Source organism: Meles meles, chromosome 18 (genome assembly GCF_922984935.1).
Source record: "Meles meles chromosome 18, mMelMel3.1 paternal haplotype, whole genome shotgun sequence".
NCBI lineage: Eukaryota > Metazoa > Chordata > Mammalia > Carnivora > Mustelidae > Meles > Meles meles.
Window position 1 is genome coordinate 5,230,918 of NC_060083.1, and position 16,002 is coordinate 5,246,919.

A 16,002-nucleotide genomic window follows, 5' to 3' on the forward strand; every position below is an offset into this window, starting at 1 on the left:
ATATGAAATCTGCTGCCTCTTTGGTACCTTACTGAGTTCAGGCAGAATGGTGTGGGCAAGGAATAGAGCCAGAAGCCAGAGAAGGTGGGATACAGAGTGAATGTTAGGCAAAGTAATGGAGACACTGAATACAAAGAAGTCTTTCCCAAAAATCTGGATAGGAGAGGTAAATGGGGGTTGGAGAGGGTCAAGGGAAGTTTTGTTGCTGAGATGGAAGGGACCAAACACATTCAAACGTTGGTGGAACCAACTACTTGAAAGAGGAGTTGAATATACAGAAGACAGAAGGGATACTCGCTAGCATGACAAGATTCAGGACGAGATATGACCAAGAGCAGAGGCTGAAGGATGGGAAGACAGAAAATAGGACATCTCCTCCATTAGGAAGAGAAATCCTTGGAAATTTAGGTAGACTTTGACTTCACAGTGGAAAATAAGGTTATCCCATCCATCTCATAGAGCTTCAATTTCCTCTGAGAGTAGGTGAGGGTGGCCATGAGCGAAAGTGCTGGAAGGTGGAAGTTTGAGGGAAGTAGAAAAAGAAATACCATTGTTTTGGAGAATGCATGAACAAATAGATCTGGCAGAGGCACCAGCGGGGGCCCATTTGCATTGGGTGGTGAAGAACTCACAGTGGTACCAACCTGCCTTGTGGAGCCACTTCCTCTAAGAGGGCTTACCTCCTCAGATGCAGGCACAAAAGTCACAGGAAGTACTTCTAGAGTGTTTGAGGGTGATTGGAAGCATTAAGGGAACCTGGGACTCCAGAAGATTCATTTGATCACAAAGACAATCACACCCTCCCAAGAAACTTGTTAGTGATTATCCATTGTCAAGAGCAACTGCCAGATAAAACGATATGTTAGAGAATCAGACTAAGTTGTAGATTTTACCAAGTTAAGAGTTCATGAGATGTAGGAAGACAGAAAGCAAAATCTATCCGTTAGTGCCACAGATGTTATGAAAAAAGAGTGGTACATTTGTCGCAGTTGATGAACCTGCACTGATCCATTATTAGCATCCGAAGTCCATAGTTTACATTAAGACTCACACTTGGTACGTACATTCTGCGTTTGGACAAAGCCCCAACTCAATGATGACATGTTTTCATCATTAGAGTAATGCAGGGTTCTTTCACTGCCTTAAAAGTCTTCTGTGTTCTGCCTATTCATCCCTCCTCCTCCTCCAAATGGCTAGCAACCACTGATCTTTTTACTGCCTCCATAGTTTTGCCTTTTCCAGAACCTCATATAGCTGGAATCATAATATGTAGCCTTTCCAGATTGGCTTCTTTCACTTTTTGACTATTCTAACAGGTGTGCAGCGGTATCGCACCATTGTTTAATTCACATTTCCATTAATAACCTATGATGTGAAGAATCTTTCCATATGCTCATTTGCGATCCATATATCTACCTCGGTGAGGTGTCGACTAAGTACTTTGGTCCCATTATTTAGCTGGGTTGTTTTCTTTATTGGTGAGTTTTAAGAGTTGTTGTTTCTTTTTTTAATATATTTTGGAGATAACAGTCCTTTATCAAATGTGCCTTTTGCAGTACTTCTCCCCAGTCTGTGGCTCATCTTCTTGTTCTCTTGACACTGTTCTCTTGTTCTCTTGACATTTTATTATTTATCATAATAAAAATGATAACTTGCATTTTGCCAAAATGAAAAGCTTCTGTCCATCAAAAGACATTAAGAAGGTAGAAAAAGCAAACTGACAGATGCGTTCTTAGTAATGTAAACAGAGAACTTCTATCCAAAATACATAAAGAACATCTACAAATCAGTAATGAAGAGTCACAGAATCTAATTTAAGTATGTGCAGAGGATTTCACACGGTCAAGAGAAATTCTGCAGAGCAGAAAATTTTAATTTTCATAGAACCCAGCTTATCAATTATTTCTTTCATGGATCATGTCTTTAGTTTTATATCTACATAATCAGTGGGCGCCTGGGTGGTTCATTTGGTTAAGCATCCGACTCTTGATTTCAGCTCAGGTCATGATCTCAGAGTCGTGAGACTGAGCCCAGCACTGGACTTTGTGTTAGCACAGAGATTCTCTCTCCCCTCCCACTTGCACATGTACTCTCTCTCTCTTGCTCTCTCTCAAAAAGATAAATCTTAAAAAAAAAAAAATAGTCATGCCACACCTAAGGTCATCCAGGTTTTCTCTTGTTACCTTCTAGTAGTTTTATAGTTTTGCTGTTACTCATTCTTGTGTTCTCATGATAACGCCGGGCATGCAGTATAGCATCAACAACAGTTTAATAATCTACTTCCCAAGTCTAATGTGAAGTTAAGTCTTAATGAAACAGTTTCCACCTCCCATAACTAGTAACTTTTTTTTCTTTTTTTTAAATGGAAGTTTTTTAAATGTGTTATAAAATACGGAGTAGTTAAAAAAGATTTAAAACATGTAAAAGATGGCTAAAATGCAACAGAAACACGGGCCAGAAACAGACTTGCATATACTGTCCACTGACTTGGGGCTGAGAGATTAGTTTAATACAATGGGGAAAGGATGGGCTTTTCAGTACATGGGGCCAGAGAAATTGGGTCTTCATCTAGAAAAAAAAGGTAAAATTAACCACTATGTTAAAACACACTCAGATACTTATTTACGGTGGGTTATAGACCTATGAAAGGTACAATAATTAGCCTCTACAAGAAACTATAGAAGAATATTTTCTTCTATGGGATAGGCAAGGATACAAAAACTACTAACCCTACAAGAAAAACCGATAATGTGCATTTTGTCAAAATTCAAAATGTCCATTCATCAAAAGACATTAAGTAGGAAAAACAAACAAAAGCTGGCAGAATGTTACGAATGAAAAAGATTTCTAACCACAATATATAAAGAACATCTACATATCAATAAGGAAGAGACAGAGAATTCAATTTAAGTATGGGCAGATTATGTGGGCATTTCACAAAAGAAGGTATCTGAATGCCCAATGAGCTCATGAAAAGCTTTGACATCTTTTCTTTTTAGTGAAATGCAAATTAAATCCAAATGAGATACCATGACACACCCAGTAAGTGACAAAAATCCAAAGGACTGGCAATACCAAGTATTGATACAGGTAACAGAGGAACTGGACTCATACATAACTGGTGGGTTTAAAGTGATACAAACCCTTTGGAAAAATGTTTGACAGTTTTTTATAAAACTCACCAACATTTATACTTGTGGGTATGTATCCAAAGAAAAAAAAATCACCTGTTCACAACGATATATAAGAATTTTCAGAGAAGAGCCCCAAACTGGAAATAATCCAAATGTCCACCAGTAGGTGGATAATAAACAAATTATGGCCACAGTAGAGCAATGGGAATACTAAAGAGGAAGATACATACAACATGAATTGTAAAAATAATACATTGAGAGAAGCCAGACACAAAACCGGGACATGCTACATGATTTCTGTGAGGTCCAATTGTTCCAACACCATTTGTTGAAAATTATTTCTCCATCAAACGACCTCTGCATCTTTGCCCAAAATCAACTGACTGAATCTGTGTGGGTCTTTTTCTGGATTCTCCCTTCTGTTCAATTGATCTAAGCGTATATGTCTTCATCAAGACCTCAGATGATGACTATAATGCTTGATTACAGTAGCTTTACAGTAATTATTAAAATTGGGTAGTGAGATCCCTCCAATGAGATTCTTCTTCTTCAAAATTGTTTTCAATACTCTAGTTCCTTTCCTTTCCATGAAAATTTTAGGTACATTGTCTGTATCTGCAAAACTATCGTGCTGAAATTTTATTGAAATTGCATTAAACCTATAGATCAATACAAGGGAGACCTAACATCATAACTAAACTGAGTCTTGCAATCCTGAATACAATCTGTCTCCCCATTTGTTTAGGTCTTTAATTTTTCTCATCACTGTTTTGTAGTTTTCCATATACAGACCCTGCATATGTTTTAATAGATTTATCTAAAGTTTTCTAAATCTCATTTCCGATTGTTCACTCCAAGTATATAAAAGTACAGCTGACTTTTGTATGTTCATTTTGCAACTTGAAACTGGTAAGTTTACTTACGAGTTCTAGGAGCTTTTTAATAGATTCCCCAGTATTTTATTCTAGATAAAATTCAAGTTCCTAATATTTCTAGTTTGAGAAGATATTTAATCATGAATAGATTTTAATTTTGTCATAGGCTTTTTTTGTGGTCATATGTTTTTGCTGTACCAGTTGATATGAGTATTTGTTTTTTCTTCTGTCATTTAATGTGGGAGGTTACACTGATTTGTGAATGTTTGACCAATTACATATTCCTGAGATAAACCCCCCTTGGCCATAGTGTATTATTTTTCTTATGTATTGCTGCATTTGATTTGCAGCAATTTTGGGGAATTTTTGCATCTACATTCACAAGGGCTGTGGTCTGTGCTTTTCTTGTAATTTCTATGTCTGGTTTTGTTATCAGGGTAATGCTGAATCCTTCACAAACTAGGTAGGAAGTGTTCTCTTCTATTTTCTGAACAAAGTTTTGTAGAACTGATGTTATTCCTTTAAATGTTTTGCAGAATTCACCAGTGAAACCATATGGACCTGCAGGGTTTTTGTTTGTTTGTTTTGGAAAGAATTCAGTTTCTTTATAGATGTAAGACTATCCCAGTTATCTGTCTCTTTGGTGAATTTTTGTAATCTGTGGCTTTCAAAGAATAAGTACAGTTTAAGTTTTGCAAGTTACATGCAGCCTTGTCTGTAGTACTTTTTAATCCTTTTAAGGACTTGTTGAGTCTGTAGTGGTATCCTCTCTTTTATTCCTGGTAGTGGTCATCTGTGTCTTATTTTTTTTTCCCTAGTCAGTTTTGTTAGATCAACTGTACTGATCTTTTCAGAACATCATCTTTTAGTTTCATTTATCGTCTCTACTACTTTGCTATTTCATTGATTACCAGTCATCTCTTTATTCTTTATTACTTCTTTCTGTTTAATTTGGTTTTATTTTGTACATTTTCCTATTTTCTTAAGGTAAAAGCTTAGATTATTGATTAAAGACTTTTTTCTTTCTCTTTCTTGCTTGCTTTTTTTTTTTCATCCCAAATCTGTTTATTGCGATAGTTTCCCACTCGTGTTGATTCGCTGTGCTTTTAGTGTTGCTTTCATCTGAAGGAGCATCCTTCTGTAAGCCTTGCTTTTCCTCCTGTAGGGTGGCAGAGGACAGTGGAACCGCCAACACAAAACTCCCATTTGTGTGTGGCTAAAGACATGTTGACTTCGTAGCATTCCTGGCACGTCAGGAACTTGGGGTTCTACACCAGGCACTTCTTCTTGTGCTTCCTCTTCTCTTCTAGGGATGGGTGCAAGAGGTCCTTCATGAGGGGCATGTTCTTGTGGGGGAAGCCGTCACTGCTACAAAATGATTTTTCTTCTTTTTCTAATGTAAACATTTAAGGCTACTAATGTCCCTCTAAGTTTAGGGGCATCCCACAAATTTTGATATGTTGTATTTTCATATTTATTCAAAATATTTTTAAATTTCCCATGAGATCTCCTCTTTGCCTTATGGATTGTTTCAAAATGTATTGTTGGACATCGGGATTTTTTAGTTATCTTTCTGTTTCTGATTTCTAGTTGAATTCAATTATGATAAGAGAACATACTTTGCATGATTTCAAATTTTTTAAGATTTATTTTATGATCCAGGTATGGTCAACCTTGGCGAGTGTCTCAGGGGCACTTGAATATGCATTCTTGGGGCACTTGGGTGGCCCGGTCGGTTGAGTGTCTGACTCTTGATCTCAGCTCAGGTCTTGATCTCAGGGTCATGAGTTTAAGCTCCGCATCAGGCTCCATGCTGGACATGGAATGTACTTAAAACAAACAAATAAACAAAATATACATTCTCTCGTTATGGGGTGGAGTATTCTACAAAAGTCAATCATATCCAGTTCCTTTATAGCATTATTTGGTTCTTCTATATCCTTGTTAATTTGCTGTCTACTGATTCTACCAACAACTGAGAGTGGAGTATTGAAGTCCCTGTGCAGGACTATGGATATGTCTCCTCCCTCTATCACCTCTTTCTGCACATATTTTGAATCTCTCTTCTCCAGGTGCATACACATTGAAGCTTATTAGACCTTCTTCGATGAACTGAACTTTTTTATCATTATGTATTATCTTTTGTATCCCTAAAATTTTCCTTGATCTAAGTCTTCTGTATCTATATGTATATAATATTAATATATTTACTCCTTTCTTCTGAGTGGGACAACCTTGATCTACTTATTATTTATTTTCAGGGTTTTGGGGTTTTCCACATATTAATATTATTATTAATATTAACACATTAATATTAATATATTCACTCCTGATCTGAAGTCTACTGTATCTATATATATACATATATAATATTAATATATTCACTCCTTTCTTCTGAGTGGGGCAACCTTGATCTATCTTACTATTATTTATTTTCAAGGTTTGGGGGTTTTCCATATAGATAGTCATACCTGAAACTAATCTTACTTTGGAGAATCTTTCCAATTTTTCTAGCTTTTTAGTATATTTTGGAACTTTTTATGACTTATTCATTCTTCGAATGGCAAGGATAGATACGTACCACTGCTACCCTAACAGAATCCCTCATCACATTCTACTCAAGTTACAACTTCCTCCTCTTTGAGCCTAAATGCCTACACAGCAGTTTTAGCGAAAAGCTGTATGGTTACTTTTACACCTTTTCAGCTGGAGAAGGTTGATTTCCTTGCTCAAACACACAGCTTTGGGATGAATCAAAGAGGTGCAGTGACAAAAAAAACCATTACCCAGCTGCCCAAATCTGCCTAAAAATCCAGAGGCTCAACCAGATTTGCCTTCTACCCTCGTTTTGGCCTCCTTCATTCTAGGTTGCCCCTTTTCAATCTACTCATACACAGCAGCTAATGTGCTATTCCAAAAACACCCATACCTAGTAACCCTCCTTTTTGAGGGCCTGCAGGACCTCCTCACTGCCTAACAGACCACATTCTCAATGCCTGGGCTTCACTTCCATGGCTCCGTAATGCCAGTCTTGCCCAGCACCTGACTTTCCACCAAGCTCCACAACACACACTCCCTTCTACAAAGCGCCCCCATTCCCACTCACTGTGCCAACATCTACTCCCACCTGCGCACGCTTGGTTCCCTTCCTACGGACTGTCTGCTCTTCCTCCTACTTAACTCTGAGCTACTCTCAAAGGCTCCCTTTCAAGTTACACCTCCACGATGCTTCTCAAGCAACAAAAGGAAAGAGAAGAGAATTTCAGCGCATTTGTGGCATTCTCTGTGATCTGACGGTGGCCAGTCTGGGACTGGACAGTGCCTGGATTCAATTAGGTTCTACCATGCCAAACCTGGGCAAATCTCTTCCCTTCTCTTGACCACTCCACACTCCTACAAAACAAAACAAAGTGGGAGTCGAGGGGGCTCCCACTGCATGGAGTTCACATACTCCTCACTGTCCTTGTAATCATTCCACTCTCCCACCCCAAGTCTTTCTGACCTTTGACGCTGCACCTCTTGGTTGCATGCTGCATTCTCTCACCCTTCTAGCTGAATCTACCCCACCGGGACTATTTCTGTATTTTTTTTTCAATACTGAACGCCATAAACATTTACTGAATAGGAGGGGAAACCGCTTATTTCTCTCACAGAATAGTTATAAGGGGGGATGTGTTTGCAAGGAAATACAACAGGCACATTCTAAATGCCTGGATGATAACTGCTAAGGAAGCACAGCTTCTCCTCCCTCCTCTATTATATTCCACAGAATCCAAGGATACTGGGGACAATCGAGACAGGCGGGACGACAATCTTCTTAAAAATCAAAGAACAACCAGCAGCAGAGTCCTTTATCCTGACTTTCCTGTAAAACCACGAGATGCCGTGTAAGGGCAGGTGGAGGGGTTCCACTAGAAATACAACCAGAGTTTCCAATGCAGTAGGGGTGGGGTGGGATGAGGAAGGAGACAGAATGGCTTTCTCACAACAGTCTGACCCTAATGGTCAACCGTGATTCAGAATACCTACCACTTTAAGATTTGTGGAAAGCAAAGAGGTCTTTTAAAAAAGTAAAGAGAAAGAAGAAAGCAAAAGTAAAAACAAGGAAAGAGCGAAACATAATGAAAGAATACAGAAAACAGGAAGGGTATTGAGATGGAGTTGGAGGAGCATACCAGATGGAAATAATTAATTAATATGCATATGTATGTGTACATATTCATATTTATATATAAGCTTCCTTGTCTTGCACTCCAGGCTCTGTAGCTGGTACAGAAAAGTTATAAAACAATCTTGGTACTTTTATGCACAATGAAAGGATTGGGTGTGTGACTTGGCATGCCCCCCACCACCACCCGAGAGAGGGTGTATCAGAATCTGAAAGACCCCAGTGCACTGTACAAATATTAGACTCTTTAAAAGAGCACTAAAAGCCTAGCAAACACTGCCTAGATAATTAACTTCTAACCAGCAATAAAAAATAAAATAAAAAATAAACTTTTAGCCAAGCATGGTGGTGTGAAGGTCATGAGGCCAACAGAGATAAGTCAGACAGTCTTGCCCCCAAGGGGCTTATACTCCAGTAGGGAAAATAAAACAGGAACACACTGTGAATATTTGAGGCTGGTTTTTATGAATTCCCTAAGATGGTATGAAACGTTAGGAAGATTGGGACGATGGGACAATCACTTAGGGCTTTAGTCGTAAATCAGGATTCAAGAAGCAAAAGCTGATGTTGTTGTGGATTGAAATGTGTGCTTCATGGGTGTTGTGGGTTGACATACTCAGAGAAAGACATGGTGACAGAGGCAGAGACTGGAGGGATGTTTCTATAAGCCCAAGAACACCAAGGACCGTTGGCAACACCAGAAGATAAGAGAAAGTCCAAACACTATTCCCTGATACCGACCAGATGTCGTACAATTCGATTCCATTCTGACACTACCCAGGGTTAGCACAGACCCCACGAGTTAAGGACAAAGTACTTCCCAAGACTGCCCTACCTCGGAGGTCAGCCACAAGTTTTGGTTGTCCTCAAACCATCCATAATCCTGCCCAGCTGGCTACAAACTGAGGGCTTCCTACAACCCTGTCAGGTCCCATAACCCATTAGAACGACTCGCAGAACTCACCAAAAACACTATACTTAGGAATATAATTCTGTGTGCACGGATAAAGGTTACAGCTCAGGAACAAACCAACGAAAGACAGGCACAAGGCAAGATCTGGGGTGGGCTGGGGAGCCAGGTCAAGCTTCCATGACCTCTCCTCATGGGATTCAGGTGGCTTTCCAGCACATGGGTGTGCTCCCCAACTAGGAAGCTCTACCAAGCTTCAATGCCCAGAGCTTTTCTATAGGGTTTCATTATGTGGGCACGATGGAGGAAGTCACTGGCCTCAGCACTGAACTCTGGCTCCCCTCACCTCCCCAGAGGCTGGGCTGGCCCAAAGTTCCAACCCTTTAATTATGTGGTTGGTCCTTCTGACTAGTGACTAGTGCCCATTCCAAAGCTATGTAGGGGCCCTGCCACGAGCCACCTCATTAGCATAAGAAAGCATAAGAAAGCACAACTATCACTCCAGAAATTCCAAGGATTTTTTTCAATCTTTGTGCCAGGAACTAAGGACAAAGAGGAGATCGTCTTTATTATAGCACAGCAAGGGATTGATTCTCCAGAAGAGCCTTCAGAGAGAGCCTGGCCATGCCCACACCTTGACTTTGCCCCTCTGTCCTCTAGAACAGTAACCGAATCCTTCTGGGTTGTTTCAAGCCACTCAGTTTGGGCTAATCTGTTACAGAAGTTGTAGGAAACTAATACAGGGGTGAAGCAAGGCTCTCCCTTCAGGGTAACACTCTACCTTAAATTGGGAGCTACCAAAGTGTATGCTCCTTGCTTCCAGCCCATCTAGCATTTCCAGCCATGCACCTCCCCACCCCAGGCCACTCTTCAGTCCTGGACTCTTCTCTGCTCCTCCCAGTCCCAAGCTTCAGTTCTACCCACCTGCAGACCACTCCCCAGTGCCATCACCTCCCAGACCTCTCTCCCAAGCTCCAGCCCCTCATCCAAGCTGCCCACTGACTTCCTGATGCCCTTCTCCTGGGCTCCTGCTCAGTGACTGGGATCCACATCTCCTTGGCCCAAACCCAAGATAAGCAGCAGCTTATCTCCTGCTGTTCCCCCAAGTCCTACCAAGGTCCCCTGATTCAACGTCTTCGATATCTCTGAACCTCTGCAGATCCCGCCTCTTCACAGCCCCAGACCTGCTCCGTCATCTCACTGGGATGACCCCCTAGTCTCCCAACCAACAGCATCATCTCCTAACTAGTGTCTCTGCACCAGGCTTTCTCCCCTCCTTTTGGTTCTCCGCTCTGCATCATTCCAAAACCCAAACCTGACCTTGTTGCTCCTCTGTTTAAAGTAACAGCAGCATCTTATACTCACTGAGGGCCTGCTCCATTCCAGAAACTATGTTAAGTACTTTGTTGTATTAATTCGTTCAAACTATCATAATCCAGGAATTATTAATATCTCACTTTGCAAATAACACAATTGAGGCTTATAAAACCTCAGTGACTGGTGTATAGTTTCGCAACCCATATGTGATGGAGACATGATATAAACCAGGCTCATAACCCCCAAAGACAAGGTCAACAATCACTCAGTAATTTACCACTGGTCCTTGGGGAAAATCCCTACCAAATCATGTCTTGGAAGTAGGGTAATTACAAATTTTGCTCAGGTGTTTACCTGTTGCCCTACCACTATCAATTCTGTAGGCACTCTCAGAGGTGTCTTGTCTGGGCAAGACAGTCACCTGATCTATAAGCCTCTTCCCTACTCCCAGAGACATTCCCAACATAGAGAGCTTACTTGACTTCCTTGAAGGAGTCACCCACTACATCCCTGGGCATTCTTACACACCATTTCCATTTGCCTTTTCCTAACAGGGCCTCTCCCTTCAGGTATCAGCTTGTAGGACTTCCTCCCAAACCCCACTCCAGCCAAACCCAGTGATGTTCTCCTGGGACCATGAACAACTCCCCTCTCGTCCAAGCCACCAATCCTGGTCCTGGCTTGTTTACTTGTTCTCCCACTCTCACGCTTCTAGCATAAGATACGGCACAAAGTATGTATAGCAGATAACAGACTCCCCTTCAGGAATGAAAACCTTATTCCCTAGCTGCTAGGAATGCAGCCAGATGACCAGCCTTGGTTGGCCGTCTACCCCTTGACGTTGCTTTCCAGGGAAAGCCCAACTCCAGTGACTGTATGATGCAGAGATGTAAGAGCTCAGTCCCTTCTGCCCAAGTCAAGACAACGTTGAAGAGACACCCAAGCTCCAGCACCCCCTGTGGAACCAGTGGAGGCCTTTGTTGGGTCCACAGCACAGCCTAACTTCTCCCTCCCCCTAGTCCCACTTCCTTCCGTCTCTTCCACAGGTGCTGATGCTAACAATGCTTCCTAACACACATCGTACTTGTTCTTTTCAGCATCTGCATCCCAAGGATCCAACCAGTGACACAGGTGGCCAACAGATACCTGTGTGAAGAATGCCACTTTTTAAAAAAGAGTCTATTTATTTACTTATTTACTTATTTGAGAGAGATTACACGAGAGTGAGAGTGAGAGAGAAGAAGCAAGGGCAGAGGGAGAGAGAGGGGGAAAAGCAGACTTCCCGCTAAGCAGGGAGCTCAACATGGGACTTGATCCTGGGACTCGGTGATCATGACCTGAGCTGAGGGCAGTTGCTTAGTCGACTGAGCCACCCAGGTGCCCTGACGAATGGCTCCTTTACTCACTGCGTTGTCACACCTTACACATTCTTCTCAGTGTATGTGACTACACAATGGCACACGGATAAGGGGAAGTATATGTCCATTGGCCTTCACTATTCATACGTATGATTAGAGAATCATACTCCTGAACTGAAGGCAACACAATAAGGACTAACCCTTAAGCCATGTCCTATTTTTGCTAATAGAATACAAACTTGGGAGTTCATCAAGGCACGACGATAAGCCCACAGCTAAATATTTAGCATGGGGATGCCAATTTTGTGGTGATTAAAAAAAAAAAAATCCATTCTGGGGCACCTGGACAGCTCAGTCGGTTAAGCATCTTCGGCTCAGGTCATGATCCCAGGGTCCTAGACTCAAACCCACATCGGACTCTCTGCTCAGCGGGGGGCCTGCTACTCCTCTCTCTGCCACTCCACCCCCACTTGTACTCCTTCTCTTTTCTGCCCTGCTCTCTCTCAAATAAATAAAATCTTATTTAAAAAATCCACTCTGACACCCGTTTGAACCTCATTTCCAGCACACTGATAAGCACCTTGGACACCACGGACAGGACCCAGAAGGGTAAGCCCCAGCCCCCGTCAATACAGCTCCCAGTCCAGAGAGGAACACAGAGCCAACAGCGAATAGAAATCAAAGCAGGGCAAAAAAGGGATGAAAGACGACAACCACAGCACCGTGGGTGCACAAAGGAAGGAGCAACAGTGGGAAGAAGTGGGACGCATGGACATCTCCCCTGAGCTGTGAGCATGAAGTTGACAAGAGTTCTTCAGTCCCCTCCACATTCCAGACACTGGGCAGGGCATCTGCAGGCTCCCGGACTACAAGATTAGGACAGAGAGAAGTATGCAACACCGTAACTACACCCTGATAACCAAGTTTGATACAACACTATGAACCAACGCTCTAAACGGTTCTGATAAATAGGAAGGGGAGGCAAGGCTTGATCAGTGGTGAAGGAAGATACTGGCAAAGTAAGATTCGAACTTTATTGACTAACAATCCCCCTGATTAAGTGCTACAAAGTCTGGCTGAAGGAATGCATGTACCATTGAGAATGCTCTTCCTACTCAAAAGGCTGGGTGGAACAAGCGACCGTGGACGCTGATGACAGTCTGCCCAGAATGCTTCACTCCTTCTCCCTTCCATACAGAAATCTGATTGTTGTCCAGGTGTCAGTCTCCCCGCCTCTCCTGTGAAGGTCACCAATTCAGAAGATGGATCCCCCCACCCCAACTCCAGAAAGGTTCATAAATGGCTCTAAGCCAGTCCTCAGAATCCTACCTCCCTGGCCACTGACTAATTCGAAGACCCAGGCTGGTAGCCCATTAGCCTCCCCTCCCTCCGACCTGTGGTAATGGTCAACGGCACACATGTGAATGATCTGGCTCACACTGGAGGAAATGACTCTTATCTTCTCCCATGACCAGAACCCTATGGGTTGCTCCTCTCGTCTTGGTCCGTTCAAGCTGCGCTAACAGAACCCAGCAGACCAGGGTGGCTTAGAAACAACAAGAATTGATTTTTCACAGTTCTGGAGGCTGGAGGTCTGAGATCCAGATGCCAGCTGATCTGGGGGGCGGGGGGGCTGTTTTCTGGATCATCATGGTGCCTTGGTGTTCTCATGGTGGAAGGGACAAAGGAGCTTTCCAGAGCCACTTATCAGGGCACGAATCCCATTCATGAGATCCTACCTTCACCACAAAGATTTGGACCACAGCACCTCTCTTGCCTGCTATGTGGGTTATGAGCAGGGAAGCAAATTACTTCAGCTGCCACTAATGGCTGTATTCTGAGCAGGAAAGAAAGCCAACCTGAGGAGAAGACCAATACAAAGATGAGGGCAAAGCCAAGGCAAAAGGAACGGAAGACAGCAGGGGCCCTGATCACAAGGCCCCTGGACTCTCCCCACCTTTGGACGCCCTGTCATCTGAAATAAAGTTATCTTGTAGTTTAAGCTGCTCTGAACTGACACCTGCTACTATAATTCAAGGCATTCTAAGTGATACGAATGATCAGCCATCTTCTTTACTGCGGAACTTCTCAGAGCCTTAAGTCCAAATGCAGACTGTACATTTCTAAGATGAACCGACAGCGTGTCACATTTCCCACAGTCCTAGTGGTCACACCCCACCCCCACAGAACAAAACCTGATAAAAAAGGAAAAGGGCATTCTTCTGTCTGTGGATTCAAAAATATAGTCTGGCCAGTTTCGCAGGAAGTCAGAGAGAGAGATTCAAGGCAAGAGTACAAATGAAGGCCACAGCAATAGTCAAGGGTAGAGACACAGACTATAATTAAGACTCAGACATGAAAAAGAAGGCATGGGTAAATTTAATCTGGAGACAGCCTCACAGTAATCCACTGATATGCAGGGGCAGGAAACGACGTCTCTGAACACCAGGAATCACGTTCTCTAGATCACGGCTAAGTTTGGAGATCTCCGGCAAGCCAGTGAAGACAGGGTCTTTGAGTCATTGACTAGAGGATGGTCAATGTCTCGGTGTACTAGACGGCCATCACCTCTTCCTGGTCCTTCGAGAATAAGCCTTTGATTTTCCTTTTGGGAACAGCCTCAGCGCCCACTGCTGTCTTTGGGCACATGAAATTCAGAGAGCTCTCTAACCTCCCATTGCCTGGAAGGGAAGGTCAGGTCACATGCTCCAAACTAAACCAAGGGAACGCTCATCCCTGACAGATTCACCTGAGTGATCCAATGACAAATAACAATTGGGAAGCAACTTTTTTTAAAAAATGATTTTATTTATTTATTTGACAGAGAGAGAGATCACAAGCAGGCAGAGAGGCAGGCAGAGAGAGCGGGGTGATGCAGGCTCCCCGCTGAGCAGAGAGCCGGATACAGGGCTCAATCCCAGGACCCTGAGACCATGATCTGAGCTGAAGGCAGACACTTAACCTACTGAGCCATCCAGGCGCCCGGCAGCAGTTTTGGAAGGTGTCCTCTGCTCCAGAAATACTTCCTGGCCGTTCCAATTCTGTGAACCACCCCCATCCTTCCCAATCTCTTCTTCTGCTTCGATGAGCCCAAGTCCACTCCTGCGGCTGCAACCAGAGAACCCTAACCTGTCATGGGGAAGTCCTCAGCCTCAAGTGGTACAAACAAAGTTTCAAAATGTTCTGTGTCTTTAGAATTAGCAACCCGAAACGGCTATTAGCATATCACTCCTAATGACAGACTGTTTTATTCTATAAAATGAGATGTGACATCATGTCCTTTCCAGAGCATAAAGATAAGAAGTTTCCCATGTTTGAAACCAAGGCTCAAGAGAACTTCAAGCATATTTATCTAGACCTTTCAGGGCCCCGAACTTAAAACATCATTATGAGAAATTCCAGCTACATTTTACCTTTGCCCCCTTTTGAATCCTGGGAGAATTTTTTCATATATATATATATAAACATATAAAATACATGTTTAAGGAATTTGGAATTTTTTTAAAAATACAGGCAGCAAGAAATCAAACCACTCATAAGCCTGCCCAGAGATAAATACCGCATGCTAAGCCTTCCAGTTTTCCTGATTTCCTTCCAGTCTTTTCTATGCAATTTTTTTTTTTAAAACACTGTGCAATCTCAACTCTGTCTGCACTTCTGTATCCTGTGTTCTTATCGCAAACATTTCTCTCCAGCCCTTAAATTTCTGGAGTGTTATGAAAAGACCGAGATTGTTACAACTGTGTAGATGTGCTACAATTAATCATTCTACTGATATTCGACATTTAACTTTCTCTGCTTTCTCCCCTGCTGTTGTCAGTAGAGAACTGTGCTAAGTAACATTCACCTGGGAGCAAATCTGAACTTGCAACAGTGTAGCCAGCAGCAGCAATGTACCTGCTCTGCAGCTCCCACAGAAAGCTGGGGAACTTCACAACCTGCTCCCGGAGTGTGTGAGGACTAAGCAGGACTGTTTGGAAAGCACCACACAGAGTATCCGTCATGGGGCACGTTCAGTAAAGAGCAGTTATGACCATGAGTGAGTATACACATCTTTCTGCACTCACAGCAATGTGCACCAGGAGCTAAAAGCTCTGTCTGCTTCGCATATTCCTTATTTTTTAAGGTCTCCTGGCTTACTGTGTTATGCAGGAGTCTGTAAGGGCTTTGGCGGGTACCCACAATGCTTACTTTCCACAGCGAGCCCAGATATTTAAAAAAAAAAAAAAAAAACTACTTT

The 16,002-nt window shown here is 42.5% G+C and overlaps 1 protein-coding gene and 1 pseudogene across 4 annotated transcripts in view; both read right to left on the reverse strand.

Moving 5' to 3' along the window:
• ARHGAP44 (Rho GTPase activating protein 44) overlaps positions 1-16,002 on the reverse strand; it is a 166,655-nt gene that overhangs the window by 139,447 nt on the left and 11,206 nt on the right. The gene's annotated exons all lie outside the window — the stretch shown is intronic.
• Positions 5,116-5,352, reverse strand: LOC123929020 (annotated as a pseudogene).